We start from the raw sequence: 15,547 nt of genomic DNA, 5'->3' as shown, positions 1-15,547 counted from the left end.
GATGAATTTTTGTTAGTAGGTATAATTTATCTATTCAATAAAGGGTAGTTATTCCCCTATTGACCTGCAGGATTTTAATAAAGAGTAACTGTGTGGCCTGACAACCTTCTTTAAGCACCTACTTAAAAAGTAACAGATGTTAGGCTAGTATGAATAATATTCTGTGAACAGGGTTGTTTTTCATTTTGTGTACCTCCTTAGCCCACCCCAGCAGTGGAGGAGAGCCTCCACTTACATAATTATTAAAATTTGGATAATGGAAGTCCTTGCCCTGCCCAGCCTGTGTCTCGATGCTGTGTGATCTGCTTTGCTGTTCTCTGCCCTCGATGTACAACTGAGAGTCAGAGTGCTCAGGGCCTGGTTCTTCAGTCAGGGACTGGAAAAACAGGGACTGCTAACAAAGCCTGGGGAGCTGTGTGTGGTGAGAAACACACGGTGGTGTTTTGTCCCTGGGCCTTCCCATGAAAACTTCTATATGAAGGGTTTTGCTTCTGTTTGTTGTTGCTAATTTGATATTTGTATCGGCACTGCAGTTTGTCCTTTATATCTTGGTATTCTGTGGGGGCAACAATAAAGGATGCTGCTTGTTTGTGAGCCTAAAGCCTAAGGAAAGAATGTGATGAGAAAGCTTTGATAGCAGTGAAATGGCTGGGGACAGAGGGAAAGAAATGGGCAAATATTAGCAAGGATACAGATGAACATGGGAATGCTCTGAAATGCCAAGAATTTGTGTGAGTTTGGAATTTGTTTTTTAACTGAATTAAGTGACTCTGAAGCGCAAACACTTGGGCAAAAGCAGATCAGCAAAGAAGTCTCTGTGTAACATCAGCTTCCAGCAAAACCCAAACAACAAAAAACCCTGGGAGACCCAGACCTCATGCTCACCTTTCCTGTAGCATCTGCAGCATCAGGGGACTCACCTGTAACTTGATGCACCAAAGAGATTTATGCAACAGCTCCCTTTCTCAGCCTGTGCTGCACAGCAAGCAGGTCAGTGATCAACCTGCTCTTCCCTTGGGACTTCATCTCCCTGGAGTCAGGGAGAGTCTCTGCATTGCCATCAGCTTCACAGACTTTGGGTCAGGCACTGAGGCTTGTCCTCAGCCAGCTGAACCTTATTCAGGTTCTGAGGCATAATATTTCATTTAGGTTTCTTGTTTCCTGAGGCTGTGGACAGTCATATGTGAAAGAAAGTGCTCAGGGACTTGAGGCTGAGTCTGCTCCCTGGAGAGTGTGGAGGCTCAGAGCAGAGTGGGGCTGCAGGAATGGCAGTGCTGGCTCCAGACATTCCTGCCTGCCCCTCAGCCTGTGCTGGACCCCTGTGGGGAGCTGGTAAATGAGATCATGTGAAGCCAAGTGGCTTGGCAGCAGTAGTAGGAGCTGATCATCACTGTTTCCTCGGGTGTCAGCCCCTAGAACAGGAGTGGGTGAGGGGATGACGCTGTTGGGCTGGAGTGGGTAAAATGCAGAAGGCACAGTGAGGGTGTGTAAGTGATGCTCTGCTCCAGCCCCACAACTGCCCCTGTCCTCCCCTAGCTCCAGGTGAGCGTTCCCTCCTCCCCCTGCTGGGGAATTGGGGTTAGCCTTTTACCTGCACCTGAATTGGCTTTTAATTCATGTCTTGCAGGAGGGAAGAGAGGATGATGGTGTATCGCTCCTAAGCGCTGGCTGCTGCTGCTTTTTGTACAATTATTTTTAAAGCAATAATCATTTTTATATAGTGCTAAATCCAGCTGAGCAACGTTCAAAGGAAGACATTTCTTCCTTTTTATTTGTGCAAAAGCAGAGCCTCTGCAGAAAAGGGAGTAGGTTTAACTTAGATATCAGAAATAAATCCTTTCCTGTGAGGGTGAGGCCCTGGCATAGGTTGCCCAGAGAAGATGTGGTTGCCCCATCCCTGGAAGTGTTCAAGGTCAGGTTGGATGGGGCTTTGAGCAACCTGGTCTAGTGGAAGGTGTCCTGCCCATAACAGGGAGGTTGGAACCAGGTGATGTTGAGGGTCCTCTCAACCCAAGCCATGCTATCAAAACAAAGACTGTACAATGCAAAAGATAGACAAGGGTTGTTCTGTATCAGCTTCTTTTTGCTCTGGCCTTAGTGTCAGAGTTAGGATGCACAGGCTGGCAATAGCCATGTGAAGTTAAACTGATTGAGGATGATATGTGAATTCGAGCATGCAGTGAGAATGATTTCATCTCTTTGGATAGGCAGTGTGAAATGGAAGCTGAGGAGTGCGTGGCTCTCAGAACCACAGCATTGCTCTCAGCCTACGCCTTGGTGGTTTGGGTGCTAATTAGTCTTCCACCTAGGCAAAGAAAAGGAGATGATTGTTCTGGGTGGCCTTTAAAAGGGATGGCAGGACTGTTAGGAAGCTAATACTCATCTCTCTAAGTCATATCTGATTCAGCTTTGCTGTCACTTGGAAGGAATGCTAGAGAACAGCATTTCCTTTCCAAGGAGAGTTTGAAAGTTAGAGAGAGACACTTAGGGAGTCTGAAGTATGGAGCACGTCTCCAATGAGGACAGGGTAAGAGAGCTGGGATTGTTCAGCATGGAGAAGAGAATACTCTGGGGAGACCTTGTTGCAGCATTCCAGTATATAAAGAGGGCCTGCAACAAGAATGAGAACAAAAATTTCAGCAGGGCCTGTTGTGACAAGATAAGGGGTTACAGCTCAAAACTAAAAGAGGGCAGATTGAGGCCCCCCACACCCCATGACCTTGCCCCAGGTTTTGGTGGTGGTGAGATCTTTCTTCCATCTGCAGCTTCTTCTTTTTTTCATCTTCCTCTGGTACCTGCTCCTCATGTCAGACAGGTGAAGACATGCTCAGTGTGTTTAGCCCTAGCTTAATGCTTTCTTTGTAGCTGTCTGGGGAGCACATTTACCTCTGGTGGCTGTATTTGACTTGGTGTATTTACATCAGTGGTACAGCTGTTCTGGAAACAGATATGTTATTTGCTGTTGGATGTAAAGTACAAGAGCTACTGACCAGAAAAGCCCCTCTCCCTTTGCTCTGATTCTACCTTTCTGCGCTTTACAGCTGCTGTAATATTTATGTTATTTCAGGTACATTTGAAAGCGCAGTATTCTGGTACAGTTCACATCACGAGATTAATCCATCCCTGGAAAACTCCAGTACACACTCAGCCTGTGACAACCTTTGTGTGGATCTGCTTTGGGTCCCTGGCTCTGCAGGAAACCGGCTCCCAATGGGCAAGTCCCTTCTCTGCAGCCCCAGGCTGCCAGGAGAGGGCAGGCAGATGCCAGCAGCCCGCTAGAAGATGAGAAACCCTTCACACTGAGCTAAGAAACACACAGATAAAAGCAGAAAAGCAGAATATCAAGTGACATTTAACACCTGTTCATTGAAATTACAGGACCAGAAAAGTGTCAGATATTTGCTGCATTTACAGGTGTGGACATGAACTAACAATCAATACTCAAATACCTGCCATACTTGAGGATTTTTTAAAAAATGAATGCACCATCATAGCCTAAATCTCTCTTTAATTGTTTCTAAGACATATTTCTTTTCTGGCTCCTGGAGATGACCTGCAGGCTCTCTAGGCTCACAGGCATCCAAAAACTAATCAGATAAATTTTTTCCTGACTTCCCAGATGACTGCCTGATGTCAGGCAGGTGAGCTGGTACTTCTTGCAGGTGGCTGAGCAGACACAGGGGTCAGGTTCTGCAGCCCTGGTACTGCTCTCTACAGTCAGTCATGTTTCCCTTGCCCAGGTGCAGCCTGCCAGGAAGTCTGCTACAGCAGAGACTTGGAAAAGGGCCAGGGAGTCCTTCATGTCCCTTCTTGAGTTAAGGCTGTGGGGAGCAGTAGGCTCAGTCAGCCCAGCACGAGTTTTAAGGGGTTTTCCAGATTTTCTGCATTCAGACTTGAGACATGTTCTTATCAGGCTGATTTTTAACCTGCCTGAAGGTGCTCTCAAAGTCTCGGATGAGCACACAGCTGTTTGTGTGTGGCACGTGCAGACTGGGAGCCCCAAACCCAGCCCAGAGGTGCTGCAGGTTCCTTTGCTGTGCCTCTGCAGTGAACCTCAGCAGATGTCTGCCTGCCCCCGTACGTCTGCGCTAGCAGGGGCCTGCTGACTGCAGCCTGACATTTACATTCAGGGGAAGACAGCTTTTGTCAAAACCTATCAGTGAATCTCTTTCTGAGGAACTAATACAGCAAATCCTACAAATCCCGTGTTTTCTGCTATTTCTGACATTCCGTAGTTCAGTGGCTTATAATTACAGACAATATGCTGCTACAGGGTCTTCTGCTTCACAGAGGAGCTGTGAAGCTGCTAATAGGGCTTCAGTGCTTCCCCTTGCATGCCTGGGTATTCAATTGGAAATAAAGCTATACACTATGTTAGGATAAGCTTGCTGTCTTGGTTTGAAAGACAGGTGTCTGCTAAGAAAGGCAGGAGCCTCCTTTGAAATGGAAAAATGTAAATCCCTCCTCCCCAAATTATTATAATTTTGAAATCAAGGGGCTCTCAGGCAAAGATATGGGAATAGGAATAACAGTTCTTTACTAGGAAAATTAAAATAAAATTGCAGTAGTACACAAAAAAACCACTAAGAGAGTCAGAATACATGACACCCTGTTGGTAGCAGTCTAATTAAATGGTGGCTGCAGTCCTCCTGGAGTGACAGATGTGGTTCTGTTGAAGCAATGATCCTGTAGCAGGGTGTAGTTTTACTCTGAAGGTCCAGTGGTGATGTAGATGGATCCAGTCTTCCTCTGGAAATCCAGTGGAGAAAGGCCCCTGTGGTGTTCCAAATCTCAGATTCTATCCAGGTGGGAATGCTTGGCTCCTCCGCCTGGGTGGAGCATCTCACACTGGGATGATGGATTTTATCAGTCATGCAGTGAGACTCAGTGGCCCATCCATCCCCTGGAGTTATGAGGGATGGGTCATGGAAGAGATAAATAACACTGCCCCACCTGGTTTTAACAGCTGGTAATAGAATACATACCTTTGGATACATCTTGCATTGCAACCCAAGATGTTGGATACATCTTGCATTGCCCCCCTAGCGGCTGCGAGGCAGTGACAGTCACCTGGGTGACTGATGTCTTGCTGTGCCTGTGGGCAGGATGAGAGTCAGAGCTCCCAGTGGGCTTGAAGTGACCTCACGTTGGTCCTTCACATCCGAGCTTTGTGTGCTGTGCTGCAGTCTGCTGTCTCAGGACTGGTGTCACATCGTGGGACCGCAGGGTGTCCGGGTGGCAGAGCAGAGCGAGTTCCCCTGGATCTGCCTGCCAAAGATAGTATGGAAGTAGTGCTAAAGGCAGACATGTCACATGGGATTGGGCTCCTTGCTCTTACATCTCCCTTCTTGTGGGAATTTGTGGACCTGAAAAGAAAGGGTGTAGCCTGCCACAAGCTGGGAAGGACAGCTGATGTAGGTTATTTGCCACAGGGCATGGAAAAGGCTTTGAGAGGTCCCAGAGCTGTGGTTGTACTGAGCTGTTCTGCTGCCCTACAGGTGGGCATAGCAAGCCCAAACCTAAATGAGACAGCAAATACCCTGCTAATGAGCACAGGGCAGAAGGCAGAGGAAAATAAATAGGGTTTAGGATGCAGCAGGCCATTTTAGGATGTACCATTAGATGATGGGTTTTTAGGAGCAGCACTGGAAACAGAGGATCTAGTGGAATAAGTGAGCAGGAGTGTAGTGCAAATCAATAATAAAAAATAATAATACTAAGACATAGTTTCAGTGCTTTGTGATAGAAAAAAATAATTATCTTACTGCACAAACAAATGGAAGATCACGGATGATTAAAATTATAATTAAAGCAAGAGAATGACACTGGCACCACAGACATCTCTGCAGTCTATTTGAACAGTGTGTTAAACAAAGTCAATCATTTCTTCATAATAATGGTATTTACAGTAACACAATGGGAATGCAAGGTATTTCACTGCAGGCAGCCTGGTGTTTAAAAATATACTTACAGCAATAATATCCAGAAAGAATAGGTATGGTCTGTGCTGAAAAAACAGTTAATGCTACTGTTCAGTTTTCAGATGCCAGGCTTTAGCATAATAAGCAGCAGCAAAGGAAATTAAAATGAGGGAGAACGTTGAACAAGGGCTTTAGAAAGAGGATTTGCTATAGAGAGTTTAGAGCAGGATGATTTTGATTATGTTACTGTACTAGATAAAATGAAGCTGGGGGGATTCATAATTATTAGCATCTCTAATCCACAAAAAAGAATTTAAAGATAAGATGATAGAATATTATTAGCAACTTCAGGCAAATCTTTCTTATTTGTGGTCATTATTAGTTGCCTTCTTTGGATATAATTTAAAAAAAAATCCAACAAGACAGTTCTGGTTGATTTTTTTTTTTTTTTTTTTTTAAGGAGGCTTCAAAATTTGTCTCCAAATGTGTTAGTAGTCCTGGGAAACTTTAACAGATGCTAGAAAAGAATAAGGAGTGCCATCATGTGCCAAGCCATACACTGTGGTATTGTGAGGAGATAATCAGGTCCCTTCTCTCCATGTCCCTTCTCTCTTTTGCAGATAAACAGAAGACAGTGAAAGATCAAAAAACCTAAAAGGGTTAAACCAATCAAAGGAATGCCTAGAATTAATTTGTGTAAATCCTTGCCAATAAATTCTACTTTATGTAAGAGGCTGGTGTGGCGCAGGAGAGATCATAAAATGAAGTCCTTAGTCATTGCCCTTGAGTTGTACCAGCCCCAAGTGTGTCTGCCTCTAATATATTTAAGAGTAGCCTTTTCTGTTTGGTATTTTTCTGGAAGAACCTGTTCCTCTTCTGTTTTGCTTTTTGCTACTGCTTACTTACACTCTTGGGTTGTTAGTGTGCTCTGTGATGCGAGATCCCATACTCCAGTTACCTGACTGAAAAAACAAACACCAGCCAACAGATTAAATTTGCACATCTTTTCATCTGCTTTTCATTCGCAGGTACAGATCCAGCTGATAGTAGGGCTGAGCTAGCAAAACCTCATTGTTTTTCTGGAAAAACCTCATTTCTGCTGTCCCAGTCTGTGGGGGCTCCTCCTGCTTTCCAAGCTAGGCTCTGTGAGAGCTGAGACCCTGCAGGGCAGAGGTCTGGAATTCAAATTCTTCTGCCTTGCATGCCAAGTTATCAGAAAAATACTGGGCAAGAACAAGGCAAGGACAAGGCATCTTAAGGAGGCTCCTTACTGCCTATAAATGTTTTGCTTGTCCCTTCAGAAGGCAGGCCTTCCTTGTGGAAAAGGAAAAATGCATCATAGAACCCAGCTGGTTTTGGTACCCTTGAAATCTTTTGCTTGGAGTTTTTTAAAAGGCTAAAGTGATGGGAAAAAAGTAGGAATGGTGGTGTACACAGAAGATGGGGAAGACAGCATAAACGTGCTGTTTGGAGAGTGTTGCCCTCTGTAGAATAGCAGTGAAAGGAAATATAGGCAGGAGGAATCTTCAATTAAGATAGTACAAGGAAGCAAATATTTGAGGAACCAGTAAATCAACTAGATAAGGGTAGAATAAATGTAATTCAAAGACCAATTTCTTGTTGTAGGATGTTGCAAACATCAGAGCGCAGCACTGCATTTGATGATGGACTATGCAGCACAAAGTTGGAAAAGAGGCTGTAGCTCTCTCTAAAGCTCACTGAAAGATAAATAAATCACAAAGGTTATTGTATCATACTGTCAGTGAGGTTTTTAATAAGTAGGTACAATTATTTTAGGCATGATGAAAATATAAGAACTATCTACCCCCAAGGGCTGTTATTCTCACAACAAATGTGCTGGCAGAGAAAGTCAAGAAAAGACATAAATATAATAGGATGAGAAACTATGTGCTGGGGAAAAAGGGACTGTGTTCCTTTTAGATGTGCCCAGCACTAAGAAGCACATCCCTGTGGAAGACTTTCACAGAGGGGGCGAGGGGGAAAATCCCCAAGTTTTACATATAGCATTGAAAATGGGATACAAGGCATAAAACCAGGCATCAGTAAATTCATAAAAAATTCAGACTTGGCAATAGAAATGTCCTTGGGATGATCTCTGCAGCTGATCAGCACTGGGATGGGAAGTGTGAAGTCCCGCCTGCATAGTAAGGGCCAGTTTTCAAAGCCTTTGCTCTTACTGGTGAGCATTTAATGCTCATCTGGGGTGAATAAATCCTCCATCAGTTCAATTCATCAAGTCTGATGATTCAAAATTAATTTTTCCCAAGTAATGACTCCCCAAATAAGGACTGGAGGATTAGGAGCATTAGAGACTATCCCTGTCGACAATATGAGCACCAATGGAGGGCTCATAGGTTACCAAAGGAAGAATGACATTTATTTCTCTGTTACAGAAAGTAAATGTAAAGCAAGGGAGAAATGTTTAAAGAAAATAAGGATAAATGTGTCAGATCAAGCTCTCACACTTAGATTCAAAGTGGGAGGGTTAGTTACACGTGCAGCTTGAATTGCAAAGCAGCCCCAGTGACTTAGGAACGTGTCACCCACGCACAGCCCAACACACACTGCAGAGGGCAGCCCACAAGTCTGATTTACAGAGTGCACAGCAAGTCCCAGTCTCACACCAAGCTTGTTCCCAGCCTGCCAAGGAAAACCCTTTATGCCCTTGATTATTCTGGTTGTCTCTGTACCTATTTCACTTAGGTGTTGATTTGCCATTTTTAAAACCTGGAGGCTTAAAATCTGGAGGGAGGAGATTTGTGGGGGCATTTTTTAAAAATATTTTTCCCCCAAAGCTCTTATGAGAGCAGTGCTCAGCTCTGTACTGAGGATGCCACCAGTGCCCACACAAGGACCAAACCTTGCTGTTACTGTCTGGTTTAGGGCTAGTCTGCAGAGCCTGGAAGCAGCAGGCTTGCCAACATGTGAGTTGAGCATACTTACAGTTTGGGGAAAAAAAAACCTCCTCTGTCTCTCCCTTAGAAAAGAAAACCACTGTGGTTACTGCAGTAACCGTGATCTCATCTGCCAGCAGACATGGACTGCTGGGCAGTCAGTACTGAAGCGGGGAAGTGCTGCACATGCATGACTGTAGCAAACAGGGCTTGGATAACATTTTCTAAGTCATTCAGGCTACCCTTTTGCCCCAGGGCAGGACTGGCTTTGCCTTCACCAGGCAGGTTCTTGTCTAACTCTGTGTTTTAAATCTCCAGTGAAGAGGAAGGGAATGTTTTTCCTTGTCACAGCTGTTGCCTGTTTCATAGCCTGCGGTGTGAAAAGGACGGCATTTCCACAGTTTTTATATTCACTGCTGTAATTGTAGTTCTTGTCTCTGGTTGTTTGATAGATTGAACTAATGACCAGCTATTCATGTAGTGGTCTTTGTTGCCTCCCTTTTAATATTCTGGGAGTTGGAATGTGATCTGGGAATCCTTAGGAGGTGGTGAAGAGCAGAGCTGTCCTGTGACTTTTCATGGCCAGAGAGCAGCTAGGGAGACCCAGATTCAGCCTTTTCCTCTATATTCTTTTGCACTGTATTCCTGATTTATAGAATTGACTCTCTCCCAAGCCTGAAGGTAGTACCAAATCGCTCTTCTTTGTGACCCAGTTCCTTCTTTTTGGATTTTAAATATGTTGTTACCAGTAAATAGTAAATCTATGATAACACTGGGTTGTGAGAACTTCTAGGTCTTGAGGAAGAAAGAAATGGCCATGTAAGTAATTGCTGGCCAGAAGGTGTAATGTGTTGGTCAGATGAAACAAGTCAGAGGCCATAATGTATGAAGGAGAAAAGAAAATGCTTTGTTTTTTTTTAATGGAGTTGATACTAGCAGCATGAGCAGTAGAAACATAATTTCAGTGTCCTGTGGGAAGTTTTTTTCTGTTGTATTTATCAGTTTGAGCTTCTGTGTCCTCCTTTGACAATCCCTCTGGACAGTGCCTCAGTCCATTGCTCCAAAGAGGCTGGATGCAGACGCCACCCTATCGCATCCTGCAGCAGTACAGAGACAAGGAGATTATTTAGCAGCCTCACAGTACATTTCTATCTCATACCTTGCTCCTTCCAGGTGGTTACAAATGGTTTTACATACTTTGAACTTGTAATGTATTAATTAAAAGTATAAAGAGTTTACTTTTAAATTTCTATAGCTCTTAAAGTGTTTTGGTTTTGCCAATTTCCAGTTGGGTTTTTCCCAGGTAAGCTCTGTTGTGTTTATTTTGCCTGGGCTCTGCTTTCATTTCTTGAAGCACAGCTTTAGAATTCAAAGTGATGAGTGAACTTTGCCACTTGGTCATAAGGTTTGACTCTTCCCTGCCTCCTGCTCCTCTTCCTCTGCTCTAGGTTCTGGATAGAAGTGAGATCTGCTTCAAGGCTTGGTATACCTTCTTATGTAGTCTCCATGCAGAATTTAAGGACTTTAATGGTTGCATGGGTTTTCCTAAGAGCCCTCATCTCCAGAAATGCTGCTTCTTCTCCCACCCTGCCTATTTCTCCAGTCCTTGTTGAAATTTTGTGTCAGAAACTAAGCTAATTCCTTCTTGAAGATATAGAAATTTAACAACTGCTCTGTGAGGGGTAACTGGGTTTCTCCACGGATCCACTTCCATCAGCCAAACCAGAAACAAGAGGTAAGGCCCAGGTCAGGTCCCAAAGTCCAAAACCAGCAGCCTTGCCAAGGAGATCCAGAACCAGTAAAGACATTTATGAGTCCAAAGCCCTTCAGCCTCTCATGGAGCCACTGCTCCCACAGACAACCCAGCAGGGTAGCCCTGTTGTGCCTCTGCCCAGCTGGGAAGGAAGGTGGCCAGGGAAACAGAAGCCTTGGCCAGCTGCAGCCTCAGCTCATGCTGTGTGGGCCCTTTGCAAGGAGAGATCCCACCTGTGGATCTGACTGCTTCGGTTGTTTGGCTACAGAACACAATTGCCAAGCTTAATTTAATTTTTGACTGGTCAAGATTTGGCTGATTTGATCAGTACAATTCTCCAGAGACAAAAAAAGAAAAAGCCATTATTCCCACTTCCTGCTATATTTGACTTTGATAAAACAGCAGATTAGTTATCACTAAGGTAAAGGCATCAGCTGACCACAGTTTTCAGCTGGAGCATTGTGTATTTAAATGATAACCAGGCTATGTGAGCACAAACACCTTTTTGTTAAAGGTGCCTTCTACTTAATGAAGTGTTACATAAAAACTAAATTGTCCCCAGGTAGTTTTAGTCTGGAGTATTTGGGTAATACACACAGCAACAGCTTATTAAAATGGAAGAAGCAAACAAAAATAACAGTGATGAAAGGGATCCTTGATTCAAAATGATATTGTGTATCTTGGAGCATTGACATTTGTGTCAATATCATATTAGTGGTAATCAGATTTCTCATTGTCTGCTGCAATGTAACCAACTCCTTGAGTGTAAAAGTCCATTAATCATGGAGGTGTGCTCTCTGTGCCTGTGTCGGTGGGAAGATAAATTAGGTGGCACTTTGCAGATCTGCTGAAAGAGAGGAGGACATGCATTGAGTATAGATGGAGCAGGATAAGCAAAACCTACTCCTAGATCTTCTTCCTTGACATCTTCCCTGTGCCAAGCCAAATAATGGTTCAGGTTGTACTTTTACTAACTGTTCTGCATACTTCTGTATCACAGTTTTCATTTTAGACCAAATGAAGGTTCATTTCTATGCCTATGCCAAGGGGTTGTAGGGGTGAGTTTCTGTGACTGCAGACTATACAGGCATTTTCACCCTCTTAAAATGGGGGAAACTACATTTCATAGTTATCTTGGTCCTGGAAGAAGCTGCAATGCTGTCAGCAGGCTCTGGAGACCCAGGTCTGTCATAGCTCTGCCACAGACCTCCTGCATAATGTCGACAGATCATTTTGCTCTACCTTGTTTCCCCTACTCTTACTGCAGGCAACAGCAGCCCTGCATCCAGAAGACACAGCCTTAATAACACCAAGTTAATATTCATGAGATAGATCCAAAGAAAAAACATCGGGGTGTGTTTTCTTCATTCCTGAAACTGTGTGAGGACGGGCTGCACATGGTGGATGCCAGCTGCATGGCTGGGGGGTCTTAGAGGCTCTGCATCCTGGCCCTGGCTTCCTTGTCACGGCTCTGTGAACAGCCCTTGCTGTGTGTGCTGTGTTACGCCTCTGTTCAGCCGGGAAGGACGCTCCTCTTCCCAAGGGAACGGTGGCCAGGGAACACAAGCCTTGGGACATGCTGTGGCAGGCCCTTTGCAAAGGAGAGATCCCACCTGCAGGTCTGCTGTGCAGTGCTGTGTGTGCAGTCAGCTCAGACATGCAATTTCTGCAGCCAGGATTACATACTTGGGGAAACTTGAGTCCACGGACCTTTCTCCGCATTAACTCCCCTGTCATTCTCTAGAACGTGCTCTTATCCCAGTGACTTGCTTCCACACAGTTTGCCCCTGCCTGAAGGGGCTGCATGTTTGAGGAGGTGGTTTCAGGTGTTAGAGCATTTAAATGGCTGGGGGTTACCTGAGGGATCACTCTCACCTCATTGTGATCAGACCTTCCGCATCTTCAGTTGAAAAGTGATGAGAGTATTCCTTCCCTTCCACCATGGAGCTCTTGGTAACAGAAATGCCAAGTGCTACTGCAGTGTACAGAGAGTCAGGGCTCTGCAGTTTAGAAATCTTTGGTTGTCCATAGCAACCTGCAGGCATTGAAATATCGGCTTGCACATATGTGGGGGTTAGAAATGCTGCTGCTGCTGCTGGAGGCTCCTAGGAAAAGGGTCTCAGCTTTGTCCCTGTGTGGACCTTTTCCTCAGTGCCTCTCCCCATCCCACACAGGTTGTGGCTCCTGCCAGCACAGCAGTTTTTAGCAGGCTGTAGGTCCTCCCTAGGAGCATTGTGCACTGCCAGAGAGAAACCAGCACTGAGGTAATATGTGCAGGACAGTCCTACCCAGAGGTGGCCCCCATCCCAGCACAGACATCAGGGCTCTGGTGTCCACCACTACACAGAAGACCAGAGTTCACTGGTGACTGATGCACTGTAAAAGACAGACTTGCTTGTAGTTGAAACTAGGAAAGAAAGAAACAAAGAAAGAAGTCAGAGCTGCTCTATCTCACACTCCCAGGCTGTGATCTGGGCAAAACTCCCTGTGCCCCAGCTAACAAGCAGGAGGCAGGGCAGCATCCCACACTGTAGCCAAGTCACTGGGTGAAAGCAGTTGCTGTGTGACATTACTCAACATTGCAGTGTTCCCCCTCTGCTGCAAATGTCTCAGATTAACATCCTGGGTCACCCTGCACCTGTTAGTGACCTTGTCCCCCGTGTGTTTTGGAGGACCCTTGTGTCAGCCAGCACACTCTGTCCTGCTGCAGGTGTTGTGACAGCCCTGAAAGGGTCACTGCCATGTGTGCTTTGTCACCGCCTGTCACTGCCTCACTCCTGAATCCTCCCCTCTGCAGGGAGCCAGAGCCTGGACCAACTGCTCAGCTTCAGCGGGCCACTTTTGCAATATTACAGTATGAAGACATTTTGAGCAGCTTCTGTGCTTTTGGCAGCACCCAGTCCCTCCTCTAATTAGGCTTGGGTGTCCTCCAAAGTGACAAAAACTTTAAAAGCCCCAAGTGTAACCCCGGGTGAATGTAGATGGCGCTGTGAACATCCTGGGAGTCTTTCAGCTCCAGTGGCCAGTTTACATAATCAAGATCTGACACAGCAAAAGAGAGACTTACAGTGCGATGGCTTCAGTCTTTTAATCCCTATTTCTACCAGTAATCCTTTCTCTGCAAGTAGGCCCTACTTGTCCAAGTAGTGCTCTTGGCTTCAGCAGTGTCTTTGACCTGCCTGTACTTAATGTAAACTAAGATTACTTTTGGCATCTGTGGAATCCTAAAAAACTAAAGCAGCAGAATACAATTGAGGGCAACAGGCTTTACAGACCCAGGAGGTCACACTGGAGTTTACATTTGCTGCTGGAAATTCCAAGGGTTTGCTAGAACAGCCATAGCAGATGAATTTCCTTTCTAACTGCAGAATAAACACTGCATGTGGGGTAAATATTAAAGGAATTACAGGAAGAGGAGAGGAGAGGAGAGGAGAGGAGAGGAGAGGAGAGGAGAGGAGAGGAGAGGAGAGGAGAGGAGAGGAGAGGAGAGGAGAGGAGAGGAGAGGAGAGGAGAGGAGAGGAGAGGAGAGGAGAGGAGAGGAGAGGAGAGGAGAGGAGAGGAGAGGAGAGGAGAGGAGAGGAGAGGAGAGGAGAGGAGAGGAGAGGAGAGGAGAGGAGAGGAGAGGAGAGGAGAGGAGAGGAGAGGAGAGGAGAGGAGAGGAGAGGAGAGGAGAGGAGAGGAGAGGAGAGGAGAGGAGAGGAGAGGAGGGCTCCTTTTTCAAACATAAAGGACGTCTGTTTACCTGGAGCAGACACTGCTTATTCGAGTGTTTTGCAAGTCAAGATATAAAGCCTTAAATGAGGACAGCCAATGCACAAAGATGAGCGCTCTTCCAGCTTTTCAAGTTTTGCCTAATTGTGGCCGTGGCTAATTTTCATACCATGATGGCTTAACAGTTATGTGCCTGTGATTGTGCAGCCCAACTCACATGGGAAATGCTTCTTGGAGCCTAATAAGCACTGAGGTGCACATCCTGCGTGCTGCCATGGCAACAGCAGGATGCAGGAGGGCTGGGAGGGCTGGCTGCCAGGAGCTGCTGCACTTTGGCAAGAGAACTGCCCTCTGGATGTCCAAATCAGTTTAATTACCAGCTGTGGAAACTACCTGGTGTCTAGTGACTGATTCTTCAAACAAGTGATACCCCAGGCTGGCAGCGCTTGTGCAAAACTGTCAGGCCTGGTCAGGAAGGCCAGGAAAGCTCCACTGATGGTATAATGGCATTCAATGTCAGACTGTGCTTAGGGGTTTTGTTTTTACCTTGCTTTCCTGGTCACTGCTGATGCCTGTCCCCTTTGCTGCTGACAGGGCACATGTAGGGCAGCCTTCATTCCCTGCTGACCTTCTCTGAGTGGGCTTTTGGCAGGAGAGCTGGTCACAACAAATTTTGTCCCATGGAGAACTGTGGTACTCTGACACTTCTTTTCCCCCAGGTGAGGTGTTTTCCTTGCTGAAAAAGATCATGGCTCTGCAATGCTGAGGCTGTGTTTGCCAGGTCAGCCAGGAAGAGAAGTCCCCTGCCTGAGCAGTGGCAGTGTCCATGGGAACTGGTGGCTTGGATACCTGGTGTTCTCAATTTTCCTCCGTGGCTGAGACTTCCAGCAGGGCAGCGACTCCTGTGCTGTGTCACAGCCCAGGAAACCACGTGAGGCCCTGTAGCTGGCAAGGGAGGACAGTGGGATGGAAAATTAAATGGGGGAACATGATACATGTAGGAGAACAGGGACATGAAATAATTTAAATGTAGTTCCTATGAAGTATTCTGGCAACTTGGGTACGTACCTGCTAATTCCAGGCTGAACCAAAATCAACTGTTTTGAGGAGTTTTTTAATTCCATTTGACAAACTGAAGGAATACGATTAAATTACCATGGACCTGAAACAGTTTTGTTTTGACAAATCTCTGCCCAAGCTGTGGTAAAAGTTAGTATTTCCCAGTCTTGACATGAAAGAAAGCAAG

Source organism: Poecile atricapillus, chromosome 5 (genome assembly GCF_030490865.1).
Source record: "Poecile atricapillus isolate bPoeAtr1 chromosome 5, bPoeAtr1.hap1, whole genome shotgun sequence".
In the NCBI taxonomy this organism is placed as follows: domain Eukaryota; kingdom Metazoa; phylum Chordata; class Aves; order Passeriformes; family Paridae; genus Poecile; species Poecile atricapillus.
The sequence above is the reverse complement of the archived record's forward strand: the minus strand, read 5'-3'. Positions refer to the sequence as shown.